The sequence below is a fragment of the Protopterus annectens genome, chromosome 5.part0 (genome assembly GCF_019279795.1).
Source record: "Protopterus annectens isolate FY-2018-M chromosome 5.part0, PAN1.0, whole genome shotgun sequence".
Lineage (NCBI taxonomy): Eukaryota > Metazoa > Chordata > Ceratodontiformes > Protopteridae > Protopterus > Protopterus annectens.
The window spans coordinates 1,810,307,078-1,810,322,088 of NC_056735.1; the positions used below are offsets into that span (position 1 = coordinate 1,810,307,078).

At 42.1% G+C, this 15,011-nt stretch overlaps 1 protein-coding gene across 3 annotated transcripts in view; it reads left to right on the plus strand.

The window, feature by feature from the left end:
* Window positions 1–15,011, plus strand: part of SENP7 (SUMO specific peptidase 7) — a 2,310,641-nt gene that overhangs the window by 283,708 nt on the left and 2,011,922 nt on the right. The gene's annotated exons all lie outside the window — the stretch shown is intronic.

Below are 15,011 nucleotides of genomic sequence, written 5' to 3' on the forward strand. Positions count from 1 at the left end.
GACTGGAGTATTGCAAATAATAGAGTATTTACTCAAAGCTTAAAATTTAGAGTGAGTAGTGAATTTTAAGGTCTGTACGATTCCATTTGCTATATAGTATAATGACAAGGGAGAGAAAGCTATGTGGCCAACTGAAAGATATAGTACACTGAAACTACTTACACTGAGCTACTCTGAAATTAAGAGAAGATGAATTATAGGAAAGATGACGTCTGACTGCTTCCCTTTTGAGAAACTGCTCATTTGTCCCAGCATGCAAATTCAATGGTTCTGCAAAATTTATGTATCTTAGAATGTAATAAAGGTTTGCATTATACTCCATAATAGTAACTCACCTGTTGTCATTGATTCCACTGATTCAAGCAACAATAAATCCACCACAGACTGACTAGTCTAATAAAATAATTTTGTTGTAATTGTCTTGAGCCAAAAAATAAAAAAAAAATGTTTTAAGTTTTATAATAAACAAAACTAAACACAACACGGAAAAAAAAGATCACAATGAATGGTCCATCCAACGCCGAAAACCGACTGACTGATTCTCGCTCTTTTCCCAGCACATAAAGCCCGGGAAGAGAGCGACAACCAATCAGCAGCATTTGCCCAGCAAGCACGTCATGACGTGCCTGCGGACGTCGCAGTCCGAGCCCCTTCCATATCTACGTGGTTTGTGTCTCAACCGCATAGATTTCTGGGAGGTTCTGGGCATCAGAATGATGCCTTCTTTGCTTCTCCAGGCTGCAATGAAAACATTGCAGCAACCCAGCAAGAATTTAGAAAAAAAAAAAAAAAACGCTGTTGCGATTAAAGCGCGCAATGCGCATGCGCGTAATTTCGAGTCGCAGACTCGAAATTTGAGTATTTAACTGTACAAAAACAGATTTTTTTTTTTTACATAAAATACTAAATAAACTACTCAGCTGTCTAGCTGAGGGGCCTGCAGTCCGGCAGCCCGATGCCACGAGCCGCCCCTGCCTCCTTCTTAGGCCTCCCATTAGGGATCTGGTTCCTCCTTGAGATTTGTCCCTGTTGTTACAAGGTTTGACTAGGACTGCTTTGGAGCCAACTGCTACCATAGATTAGAAACTACTATATCTGTGTTTTGTGGCCTTAACTTCTGCAAGAAGAGTTTTGAAACACCAATCCTTGTTTTGCATCCCTCCTTACCTTATTTTCTATAAGGACAGAATGTGACTGTGGACTAATACTTCACTCCTACCTAAAGTAGCCTCTGAGTAAAACTTGAATCATTCAGTACTTGTGCATGTTTTCTTTCCCAACATCAGTAACAAAAGAATACTTTCTCCATAGTTTGGATGTTCATTGCCAGCAAAGATTTTACTTGGATGGAAATGAAGTTATAAGAAAATCAAAGCAGTTATTTGTTTCCTTTTCCAAAGCTAGGCTGAGTAAGCCTGTTTCTATCGGGACATTATCCAAATGGCTTTCTGATTGTATTTTCTTTGTTACTCAGTGAAAGGTGTATCTTTACCTGGTAAGCTTTGCCCATTCTTTCAGAGATGTTACTGCCTCAGCTGCCTTCATTGCTCAGGCCTCCGTAAACTATAGTTGTGCAGCCGCTGCTTGATGTATCACTCGTACTTTTGTAAATCATTGTAAATTGGATACACAGTTCGGATCCAGGTCAACCTGTGGCTCCACCATTATGTGGAATGTTCTGTCCTGATGCTACCCTTGTTTGACAGGCTGGGGACTATGTCCCATAGGTTGAAGTGGACAGGAAGACAGCCTTGTATGTGAATCTTGTGTACTTGCCATAACACTAGATCTATGTTGTCTTCTTCCTTCCATCTCAACTACCCCTCCTGCCTTTCCCCTTTCAAATTGACAGATTTTATAAGTGTCTTCTGGCAGACTGTACCGAGCATCGTGAAGCCTACCTTTTGGAAAAATGTTGTAGTTAATTTGCTCCCTTTATGCTGTTTTCCTCCTCCTTTTTCTTAGAATACAGTAGGGCATACTCTCTCAGAGGAGAACCATGGAGGGAAGCCCGATATGGGAGGGGAGGCAAAGCTTCAGACTTGAAGAGTCTAAGGTGCTGGCATCGAATCAAGTCTGATCCGATAAGCCACAAGTTGAGACAGATGGAAGAAGACAACACAGCTCTAGAATTATGGTAAGTATTTTACTTTTGTTTTTTCTTCTTCATTTAGCCAAAAGCAATCAACACAAGTTATCCCTCAAGATGGACCTACTCTTGCAGCAAAAGGGATTTAAAGCTCTCTAATGGTTTGGATGATAGGTTTCCGATTCCATTCATGCATCAGTTTTCTGAAGACATGCTACAGATATTACAGGAGGCAAGAAAACCTTATACAGGAAAATCTTATAATTCCAAATAGAAATTATTACCTATTTGATACCCAAAAAAGTGGGAGAGGACCCTTATTAGCTAGGTATGCCTATAATCTTTGAATTCATTTGTGTGAGCTGCCTAACTCAGGGCTGTCATACTTCCACATTAAAGGACATTTATCAGCCATTTCCACCTGTTAGCTAATGGATCCTCCTCTTTCTTCACATTACAAGGTCAGGCAAACCGTGAAAGGCGTCCTTCACATCAGGCATTCAAGAAAATCTGTTCTTCCACCTTGGGACATTACGTGTAGTGTATGTAATGAAAAGTCTTAAAACCAGTCCATCCATCTTTTACCATTTTTTTCTAATCCCCAAAATAGGGGGGAAAGAATTATTCATCTACTTGATTTTCACTAAGGACTAAGATTTTATTTATACAAAATTTAAGCTCATTGTAAAATCTGTTTCCTTTGAAGTTAGGAAGATGAGTTTTCCTGCATCAGGACAAACCATCTTCAGGCAGATTCCTCTTGTAATATGTTTGTTAAAGTGTTCATGGAAATCCTTCCAAGGATGGGTTAAATGTCATTCTACTGCATCACTTCTCTCTTCAGGTACCTTTTCAAGTGCCTAGACTCGTGAACTATTCTTGATGTAGCCACATCAGTTATGTGGGCAGTGGAATTTGGACCAACATGTGTCCATTGTTGTAAGAAAGTCCTTCTATATTGCACAGCTTGTCAACAAAAGGGGATGAGTCTAGATCTGGGGATATCATTGTTCCCCTTTAGTCAGCCCTCATTAGGCCAGTCATTGAATTTCATGCCCTGTTTGGGATGTATCTGTCCAGGCACATGCAATGTCTGGAACACCCACAGAGATAACTAACAAAAAGAATACAAATCCTAAACACCATAATCTATGCAGACTAACTGAAAGACCTGTTACATAGTCCGTATCTTACAGACTGCTAAGAGGTGACTTGTGTCTGGCACACAAGGCATCTTCCATCTTCTTATTGATGGATTTACTGCATATCAGCAAGTCAAATGGTATCAGAAATACTCTATTTTTTATCTAAACTTCTTCTGCAACATCATCAGAATGGTTTGGAGGGACAGATATATCTTGCAGCAGATACCGCTGCTCTGGAAAAGACTCCCCATCCACATAAACAAAGTTCATCACTGTCGATATTCAAGAACAACTTAGATCTGTGGATAGGAAACATAACATTTAACCAGGACTGCCCCCCTGTACTACTAATGGACAGAGGCAGCTCCTAAATGCTTTATGCCTTTAGTGGACCTGTTCAAATTATTTATGGTATGATCTCAGTTATTCTCATTAGGGGTAATCTGTATAGTTATCAAGTATGGGATGGGTAAGACCAATCTATAACCAAATGGTAACGGCTATTTCAAGCACAGAAAGGAAATTGGCTAGGCTTAAAGTGGACTGCAAGGGCAGCTAGCCTTCTTCTTACTTATGAACCTGTGAATGTGGTATTCCATTTGCACCTTTACTAAGCACAATAAGATGGATAGCTTTTCTAGGGCCAGAACGGTTTTCTCCATATTTGGACTCTATTTTGCATCTCAAACTCTTCCCAATTATTATCAAAGCTTTGGCAATCTTCCCATTAGTAAGCAGTATGGCAACAGTGATAGAATAAAGGACATAGCACAGTTGTGTAAGATCATAGAATAACCCTTAAAAGTAGATGTTTGAATAGATCACTGCTGCAGTTATAGGCACACTCCCTTCTTGCCCCTGTTTGTTACTCTCCTTTTCCATTCCTTGGCTTAGGTAGACGTGAATTTTCCTCTGTCTGTCCCTGTTTGAGTCCTTTCTTTTTAGGCCTTTCAGCCTCAGACAACTTTTCCAGGTGCAAGATCTTCACTCCTGTGCACTCCTAATCTGCCAGTACATAATGTCATATTTAGATTGTATGTTAGATGTATTGCACTAGAAGAAGGTGAATCTAATTTTTTATTATACTGGCCAGATGTACAGTATCCTTGGCAAGTTGCATCCCATTAGTAAGTACTGCAACAGAGATTTGTTTGGACATCAGCTATGGTAAGGTCTTACACAACTTTAGATGTTCATCATATTGATTACTGTTGCAGTCGCCTTAGCTCTACAGGTCATATGCCATGTAAGTTATAATAGCCAGCCAGCTTCCAAAACTTCAGGGCACCTTCCAAGCACCCAAACTGTCAAGTAGCTTGAGCTGAGCTGACTAAAGGACAAATTTGGTTGCCAAGCCCTCCAGAGCTTTACTGCCACCAAAGAGTATGCCCGTCTGAGGCCTTTGAGGATCAGCGGTCAGTTTGTGCTGTTCCTTTGCCTTGCAGTTAAGTTTCGTTTATCTTTGTTGATTATTAATAATATCCTCTTCAGGAAAGGTGTTTTTGCAGCTATGCATTTCTGTTTTAACAGATTGTCATCAGACTGTGTTGTACTTTTAAATGTGAGCATGCTTTTTTCCTGTCAGTTTAAAAGTTGTTAGAGTATTAAAACAACATTTTTTCTGTATTTTTATTTAAAAAGTGACTTTTAAAGACTTTAGTAGCAAAAGCCGGTAAACATTTGATTTTTCCCAGGAAAGAGGCACCATTTTCAGCTTGACCATGAAACATCTGTCCCAAGGTCAGTCCTTCTTTCAGTCACAAAAAGAAAAAGTTAAACAAGCAGCCTTTGCCACCACAGTAGCCTAGCAATTTGTCTCAGTCACAGGTGGGTTACTCTGCTGTGGCCATTTGTTGTTCCTCAGACCACCCATGTTTTAACCTCTGGTGTTGCACCTGCAGTGAGTATGTGAGTATGGACCGAACATTAGCCACATCCCCGTGGATGTTGGAGTCCCCTTAGCTGGCAAGGGAGAGTCACTCCTGTTAGTCCTGGAAGACTGAATAGGGAAGGTTTACCTGTTTTGTCAGAATGTTGTGCCCATCCCTGATTCTGCCATTTATAACACTGTTGGCCCTATTTTTTCTGTCATAAACAGTATCTACTCTTCCTCAAATTTCCATAGACAGGAGTAGATTACTGGGTCTGGCTCAGGGTTTTATTCAGGATTTTGATCTGTCCTGAGTATTGATTTCTGGTAAAAGAAGAATACCTCCTTTCCTGAAGAGATTTAGGATTCTCAATATGGACAGGAAGATGAAAGAACAGATATAGGTTTTCTCATCAGTTTTCTGATTCAGAAGAGAGCTCAGTTTCTGATTCTCCCTTTGGGATTGCTCTCTCTTTGAGACTTTTTCCAGGATGTGCGAGTGTTTTCAGTGGGAGTAGTCCCTCAGAACATTTTATGAGCTGTTACAGAAGGAATTTCCTGAACCTTCACCATTTCCTCCATTTCTGTCAGCAGTGGAGGATGTCTGTCTGCCTGTATCTTTCCCGATGGCTAGCCTGTTTGCCCCTAAAAAGGCATGTAGAATCTGTAAAGTCCCTCAGTCTTTTAAGGTTTTATACATTATTCCCAAACCTGACCCAGCAGTTACAGCTTTAGTTATTCCTAATGCTGCTAAACAGGTAGTTACTTCCTGTCCTACTCTTTATGATAGGGATGGGAAGATTGATGGGTACGGGAAAATAGTATATGCTTCTGCAGCTTAGATTTTAAGAATTTTGAATTGTCAGGCTCACATGTTAATATTTATTCTGACTAATTGTGAAAGTATGAGTATTAGTATTTATAGTAACTGTGAAAGTATGAGGACTGCTTGGTCTGCCATTTCTTCTTGTGAGGAAACATCTGCTTTTAAGTTGTTTAGTTTCTTATTTTGTAGTAGTTACTGCTATGTGGTTACTGTCTGTATGATATTAATTCTGCCTAGGTTGTGGCTTCTGATACTGTGCTGAGGATGTTTGCATGGCTGCATTCTCAGAACCTCTAAAGAGGATATGAGTAATTCAATTTTATTTTCTCTTGTAGGTAGAGTCACTTTTTGATTCCTTTGCTGCAGAGATGATCAAAAACTGTGATGAAAGGGATATGTTAAGTCAGGGAATCCAAGATTTTCTGCCCTCTTTTTTTTCCTAATTATCTAAGGGAATCTCTAACCCCTCATCCAGTTTTGGCATAATGGGAAGAATTCAGGAACCCCAAAAACCAAGGGTAGTCCAGTAAATCAGCATTACTGTTTAAGAGATTTGTTCCCCCTCCAAACCTGGCACCCCTCTTTTGTCTTCCTGAAATTCTGAATGTTCACGTTTCTGTTTGGCAACAGGTAGTTTTGAACAAATGGGTTCTGAAGATCATTTATCGAGGTTACAGATGGCAATAGGATGAAATTCCTCTTTTCCAGGGGGTAATTTCTCATCTTCCAGACCAGACCTTTTCATTTATTCTTGTTCCAGGGACTGATAGAGACATTTCCTCCTTCCCAAGTTGTGAAAGGCTTTTGTTCAAGGATGATTTTAGTACCAAAGAAAGAAGGTGCTTGGAGACCAGTTCTGGATCTTTGTTCTTAGACCTGTCTGTGATGGTGCCTTACTTCAAAATATGTTACCTCTTCCTCATTCAAGCTTCCTGTTAACTCTACATTTAAAAGATGCTTGTCATATTCCTTTTCATTCAGTCTTTGGATGTTTCTTAAGGTTTGTGTGTCTGAATCACTTTCAGTTCTCTGCTTTATCCTTTGGACTGTTCACTGTACCAAGAGTGTTCACAAAGTGCTAGCTCCAGATGTTCTTCATCTCACATTGCTGCAGTCCTTACATATGGGTAGTCCGCTGTCCTCGGTCGGCCCGAATACCAAAGTATTAGGCTGACGTCGGTCAAGGCGCTTAAAACTGACATCAGGACGTCAGGGTACAAATGCGCATGACCGACGTCATATCCTCAGTCTTTTTTGCTGCATGGTCCGATGCAGAAGCAGCGTTGCAAGTGCCGTTCGGCGTTCTGAAATTTTTCGAGTTCGGAGTTTCAGACCGAATCCAAGTTGGCTAAGTACCGCGTTGGGGAATATTTTGGTTTTTCTTGCCTCAGTGTTTTACCGGATGTCAGAAAAAGTGAATAACTGTATTTCTTGTGGGAAACAGATACCGCATAGGGATTATCATTCTTTGTGTATTCCTTGTTTGGGGCCTGAGCACGACGTTGTTGGGTGTCGCTTTTGTGCTAGGTTCAATAAGCGCACTATTAAGCGAAGGTTAGATTGTGCTAGGCTGGTCTTCGGGAAGCGGTGCAATTATAATATGCCGTCGGACTCTCCGGCGCCCGCTTCTACGAAGAAGCGCAAAGACAAAACAGTTAAACCCAGGCAAGATGAGTCGTCCGTTCCGGACGCCGGTTCTTTAGAGGCTTCAGTGGAACCGGTGGTTCCGACAGAGACTTCTCTGGAGTCTCAGGGGGAGACTTTGATATTGCAAGATGTGGCCTCTCAGGAGGCAGGTCAGGCTGAAGGGGCTTCTCAGGTTACTTTACTCCCCTCCCTTCCTAGAGTGCTTAGGCCCTCTCCTTCTGTTTCCAAGGCTTCTCCCAGAGGCAGGCCAGGTTTAGCTTCTGTTGGTGTCACTCCTAGTTCAGCAGGGTCTGTGCCCAAGAAGCACATGCTTAAAATGGCAGAAGATTTGATTACTCTGATTAGAGGTTCTTTGCCCCCTCCTGATAAGAGGCCTAGGGTGGAGCCAGAGTTGGGTAGTTTTGAGCAGGCTTCGGATGTTTCAGAGTCTTCGGCTGAAGACTTGCAGGAGTACTCTCCTTATTCTGATTCTGATGCAGATGATTCTACTCCTTCTGCTTCTCCTCCAGAGGATTTTTCTTTTTCAGAGACACTTCATTCTATGAGGGAACATTTTAAGTGGGAAGGTCAGGACTTCTCTGATTCCCGGAAAAGGCTTAGGGAATTTTTGCTTTTACCCCAACATAGGCCCTTGGCTAATACCCCCTGTTCTGGATGTTGTGGAAGATGTGTTTGCGGAGGCTTCACTTAATCCTGATTCTCTGCCTCCTGCTCCTGTTAAACCGGATAGGTATTACAGGGTGCCTGAGGCTCATAAATATCTTTATAAGAGTCCTAGGGCGGACCCAGAAACTATTAGTCAGGGACCTAAGGGTGTCAAGGCCTCTGTTGTAAAAGATCCGGTTCCTCTAGATAAAGAGGCCAGAGCTTTGGATAGATGGGGAAAGAAGGTCTATACATCTTCTACCTTAGCTATGAGGGCTTTGAATTGCCAGTTTCATATGTTGAAATATCAAAACTTTCTTCTTTCTCAATTGAAGTCTAAGGTGGATGCTCTGGCGGAAGGTATTGAGTGTAAAGAATTACAAGATTTGGTGCATGTCTCTGCACAGGTGGGTAAGCATTCATTACAATGTGGCTTTGATGCTGTGCAGGCCTCGTCTAGGGTGGCTGCCACTGGTTCAGTTCTTCGCAGGCACGCCTGGCTGAAGGATCAGAATTTATCTGACCATGTTAAGACAAGGATTTTGGATGCTCCTTTGCAGTCTGATGTGTTGTTTGGTTCACCTGTGGAGTCAGTCTTGAAGAAAATGGAAGACAAGGCTAAGTCTATGCAGACTGTTAAAGATTTTTTGCAGGTACAACCGCCAAAGTTTAGTAGAAATTGGCCTACTAAGGGGTGGACGTACCCTTCTTCTGATTCTCAGTCTAGGGGTAGATCTAGGCGTGGTAGGGGCAGAGCTCAGAGTACTTTCAGGCCGAGACAATGGAGTTCGCCTGCTCAATCTGCTGGTGAGGGCAGGGGCCAGTCCTTTCGTAAACAGGCCCAATGACCTACATTTTCAGCTGCCAGATCCTTCTTGTCTGGCAGCACCTTTGGGAGGAAGGTTGGCACTCTTCAAGGAAAATTGGAATTTGATTACCCAAGACAAATGGGTATTGGATATCATACACCAAGGTTACAAGTTTTATTTCCATACCTTGCCTCCTTTCAAAGGCATGCCGGACGTTCCTCCTCAGCAAAGACTAGAGGCTCACAAACAAATTTCCCTACTACTTCAAATAGGGGCCATACAACCGGTCCCTCTGCCAGAAGTGGGCCTAGGATTTTATTCTCGCCTGTTTCTAGTACCAAAGAAAGGGAACACGTGGAGACCAATTTTGGATTTATCTATCCTCAACACATATCTGGACATTCCCAAGTTCAAAATGTTGACGTTACAACGGCTTTTACCTCTGCTGGGCAAAGATCACTGGATGGTGACTCTGGATCTCCAAGAGGCTTACCTTCATGTTCCTATCAGGCTCAGTTGCAGGAAGTATCTGCGTTTTCGGGCTGGGACTTCTCATTATCAGTTCTCTGCATTGCCCTTTGGCTTATCTACTGCGCCCAGAGTGTTCACGAAGGTTCTGGCTCCAGTGATAGCTTTCTTCAGGCTAAGAGGAATACAAATCTATCCTTATTTGGACGATTGCCTGATTCTGGCCCAAGGAAAGGATGAACTTCTTCATCATTTACAGTATGTGATGGCAGTGTTAAGATGCCTGGGGTATTCTGTGAACGAAATAAAGTCCAGTCTAGTACCCTCTCAGGACATGTGCTTTCTGGGTGTGAGACTGAATACAGCATCCCAGATGGCCTTTTGACCCCGGACAAACAAAAGAATCTTTCTCTTTACTTCCACCAATTGTCTCGTCAGTCCAGGCTGACTGCAAGGACAGTCCTTCAAGCCTTGGGGTTCATGGCATCTTGTATTCTGGTACTTCCCAATGCCAAACTGCATATGAGGAAGCTACAATGGTATCTCAAAATGTATGGACACAGCACTGCCAAGATATGGACACTGTCATTCAGATAATACCTTGCATTCAAAAGGAATTTTTGTGGTGGGCTCAGGAATGTCACCTAAACAAGGGACTCTCTGTGACCCGGCCAGAGGCGAGTCAGATTCTAACGACAGATGCCTCAGACAAAGCTTGGGGAGCTCATCTAAATGGAAAATGGGTACAAGACACGTGGCCTGCCAGACTTCAACATCTACATATCAACTTGAAGGAGATGTTAGCAGTCCAATTTGCATTGATGGCTTTCAAGGATTTACTTCTTCCAGGGCAGGTGTTGATTCTAACAGACAACCCAACTGTCATGTGGTACATCAACAAGCAAGGGAACGATTCTTATCCTCTATGCAGACAAGCAATGATTTTGTGGGAGACTGCTCTCAGTTTACAGCTAAATCTTCAGGCAAGGTTTCTGCCAGGAGCACAGAACTCCTTAGCAGATGTGTTGAGCAGACAAATTATGGATCCCCACGAGTGGAAATTGGATCCTCATGTATTTCAGAAATTGACAGTGTTATGGGGAACTCCAGACATAGATCTGTTCGCTTCTCCACTAAATTACCACCTGCCAAAGTTTTGCACAAAAAGGTTTCATCCCACAGCTTGGAAAGTGGATGCTCTCTCATTCAATTGGAGCAATCTTCATGTGTATGTCTTTCCACCTCTGCCTCTCCTCCCAAAGGTACTCCTGAAGGTCAGACAGGACAAGCCAAACATGATTTTAATAGCTCCGGATTGGCCTCGACAGCACTGGTACCCATTACTGAGAAGTCTGGTACGGGAGCCTCCATGGCCTTTGCCGTCGATTCCTCACCTGCTGTCTCAGGAGAACAGTCATTTACTCAATGTCAAACTTCACTCTCTACATCTAACAGCCTGGCATATTCTGTTTTAAACCCTGGAGGGTCTCAGCTTCCACAACAAGTTTTGAATGTTATTTTGGAGGCCAGAAGGCCTAGTACAAGGAAGGTGTACGCAGATAAATGGAGGAGATTTTTATTTTGGAGTACAGCAAAGGACTTTGATGTTTCTGAACCTAATTTAAGTGTTGCTCTTCAATACCTTACTGAGTTACTGGACAAAGGTTTGTCCTTCTCCTCTATTAAGGTTCATGCTGCAGCAATTTCTGCTCACTATGACTGTGACCCACCATTATTTTCTCATCCTTTGTTTAAGCAATTCCTTAGAGGGGCAAAGAATATAAGACCCCCACGTAGAGCTCCTACTCCTGCTTGGGATCTCAATTTTGTGTTGGAGAAACTCACTCTACAACCTTTTGAGCCTGCAGCGACTGCCGAGTTGAAATATTTATCATGGAAGACTGCTTTTTTGTTGGCCATTACCTCTGCGAGAAGGGTTTCTGAATTACAGGCCCTTATGGCGGTTGAGCCCTTCCTAATTTTCCACAAGGACAGGGTATCTTTGCGTACTAACCCTTCCTTTATGCCTAAAGTGGTTTCTAGTGTGGCTTTAAACCAAACTATTCATTTACCTACTTTTATGCAAACCCCAAAATAAAGGGAAAAGATTTTGCACACTTTGGATGTACACAGACAGTTGCGATATTATTTGAGCAGAACTAAAGGGTGCAGGCAGTCTCAGCAGTTGTTTGTTTCATTTGCTTTGGGTTCTCAGGGCAAACCTGTTTCAAAACAGACTATTTCTAAGTGGATTGGTTTTGTATTGCTTTCTGTTATTCCCATCATGGTAAGGAGATTCCAGCTGGGATTAGGCCTCATTCCACTAGGGCTACTGCCACTTCTACAGCTTTTTTAAGGGGGGTGGCTACTAAAGATATTTTGGAGGCAGCTACTTGGAGTTCAGTGCATACTTTCTCTAAGCATTACCACCTTCCTCTTTACTCTAAATCTAGGGCTGGTTTTGCCACTGCAATTTTACAGGGCATTTTGGCAGCTCCTAATGCTTTATAGTTTTGCCATCCTCCCTTACCTCTGCTTTGGGATTCTACCCATATGTAAGGACTGCAGCAATGTGAGATGAAGAACATAGTACAGTTTTGTACCTACCATAAATGTAGATGTTCGAAGATCCACATTGCTGCAGTCCAATTTACCCTCCCTCCTTCCCCTCTGTAGTTAGGGGTGGTTGTGTGGTTTGGGTTGTGAATATTGTAAATATTGTGAATATGATTAGTGCAGGGGTGGTTGGTTGTTTTTTGCTGTGTTTTGGCTTTAGCCTTTCTTTTTAGGGCCTTCTGACATCTGGGGCAAGAAAAGACTGAGGATATGACGTCGGTCATGCGCATTTGTACCCTGACGTCCTGATGTCAGTTTTAAGCGCCTTGACCGACGTCAGCCTAATACTTTGGTATTCGGGCCGACCGAGGACAGCGGACTACCCATATGTAAGGACTGCAGCGATGTGGATCTTCGAACATCTACATTTATGGTAGGTACAAAACTGTACTTTATAACTTATTGCAGGCTGCAAAGTGTCTATTTTTTCCACATTTAGATGACTTCCTTATCCTTTCAGAGTCCTTTTCAAAGTGTTGGGAGTCTGTCTTGGGTGAGAGATCTCTTAAACAAGCTGGGATTCCGAGAACATTCAAAAGTCTTCTCTTCTTCTCAAAAGATTGTGTTTCTGGGATGTCAGCCACAGTTCAAAGAGCTTTTCTTCCGAAGGAAAAAGTAAATCTATATCTAGATTTATTTTTAAGGGGTTTCTACTCAGACTTCAGTCATTGTGAGGGAATACTTCAGGATTTTGGGTCTCATGACTTCTGTGATTTTCATGATACCTGTGGTATCTGAAGTCTCTCTGGTCCTGGCACCAACACCCTTTGTCTTTTCAGATCCCAGTTCTGTTGTTTGTCAGAAGAAAAATCACTTTGTGAAGGCAAGAGACATCCCTAAAACCAATTCTTCCTTTTCCCCTCCATGTTCAAAGGCAAACAGGCACCACAAACACCTCGGACTTTGCTTGAGGAGCAGTTTTGGAAGGGATAAATGTGCAAGGTATGTGGGACACCACAGACAGATGCAAGCACATGAATAAAAAAAATTATGCTTGCCCTGATCAAGGCACCCAACTCTGAGTCATCTTTGGTCTCCAGGACCTGTTCAAGTTGTTGCAGATACTCCCTCATTCATGTGGTATATCAGCATGTAAGGTGCCGGGACTTGCACCATTTGTAGGCTAGCTGTATTTGCTTGGGATATAGTGTCACAGTACAGTCTGTCTGCAGATATCTTGCATTCTGTCAGAGCTTAACACTGTGGCAGATAAACTGAGCTGGACAAGAGCAGACCTTCATGAATGGAAACTTAACCAGAGTGTCTTCCAAGATTTGATCCATCTGTAGTGATTTCCTCAAGTAGACCTATTTGTCTCCTCTCTGAGGAATCAGCTGGCAAGGTTCTGCTGCAGGACTGCATGCAAGAAGATCCAGGAAACAGATTCAATTTCTTTTCCTTGGACAAGAATGGTCCTGTATGCTTTTCCATCCTTTGCACTAATATGCAGGGTACTTCTGAAGATTCAGAAGGGATCCCCCATGACCATTGTGGTGCCTACCTTCTGGCTCAGGCAGCAGTAATTCTCCCTTCTTTTGAAAATGGCCAGGTGCAATTACAGCAAACTTCCTCACACTGTATCTGCACACACAAGAAAAAGGGTTTTTGATAAACCTTGACACCAGTCAACTTCAATTGATTGCCTGAATGATGGGGTCTTAATTTATTTATTATTGTTCTATTTTACATTTGTTAACCGGGATGGTCCAACTGAGCTGAATAGCCCTTTTTCAGCGGAGGCCCGGGGAGAAAAGCTCCACATTATACAAATTATTACAAAAGATTAGAATTTTACAGTAATTGCATAGTAAGTGTATTAGTTAATACAGAGGTAATTAGTTAAGGATTATACATTGTGAGACAAAAAAATTCATAAAGCAGCAATAATTATAAAATAATAGTCCTTTTGGGCACCTCTTTACTGAGGATGTGTAGCAGATACTAATGGAGGTAAGAAAACTTATTTGAAAATCGTATATTATCAAATGGAAAAAGTTTTTCTAGTTGGTGCCAACTACATAACAGGCACCCATTTAGGGCTAGTTTTCTGGTTTTACAATGTTTGAGTTACCATCCTATGGCCTTTCTTACTTCTCTATCGGGGTTCATTTATCAGCTATTTTAGTATATCTGCCCATGTGCCCTCCTTTTTCAATGCAGTCTCATGTCAAAATATTTTTGAAAGGGGTTTGCATAAGAGGCCTCCAGGAAACATAGAGGCCCCTTCATTGGATCTTAATTTTGCATTAGAGAAGCTAACACTTGCTTCAATTGAACCAGCTAACCTGTCTGACTTGAGGTTCTTAACACTGAATATGTTTTTACTAATTGCTCTGATCTCTGCAAGACAATTATCTTGAGTTGCACGCTCTGTGATGAGTCAAGCCTACCTCATTTTCCACAGGGACAGGGTTCATCCCTAAAGTGGTATCCGAGTTTACTTTAAGCCAAACTATCCATCTCCCTGTTTTCTTTCCTGAACCCATAAATGAGGGAGAAAAGATGTGTATACCTTGGATGTCCTCAGGCAACTTAGGTACTGTCTTGAGAGAGTTACGTTTTTCTGATCTTCGGATCAATTTGTTTCTTGTGAAGTTAAGAAGAGACAAACTGTGTCATGGTAGACTATTACCTTTTGTTACACGTACCACAACAGAACTGTTCCAGGCAGGGCCAAAGCCAACTCTACAGTGGCCTTGGCTTCATCTATGGTTTTTTGGTAAGGGTTTGATTCTAGGTATTCTGGAAGCTGCAAGTTGGCCCACTGTACGTACTTTTAACAAGCAATAGAAACTTGATTCTTTCTTTAGGTTTAGATCAAGCTTTGCATGGACCATTTTCCTGGGGTTCCTGGACTCTTCTCCTTCCACCTCCCAGATGTAGTAACCCAGGGTAG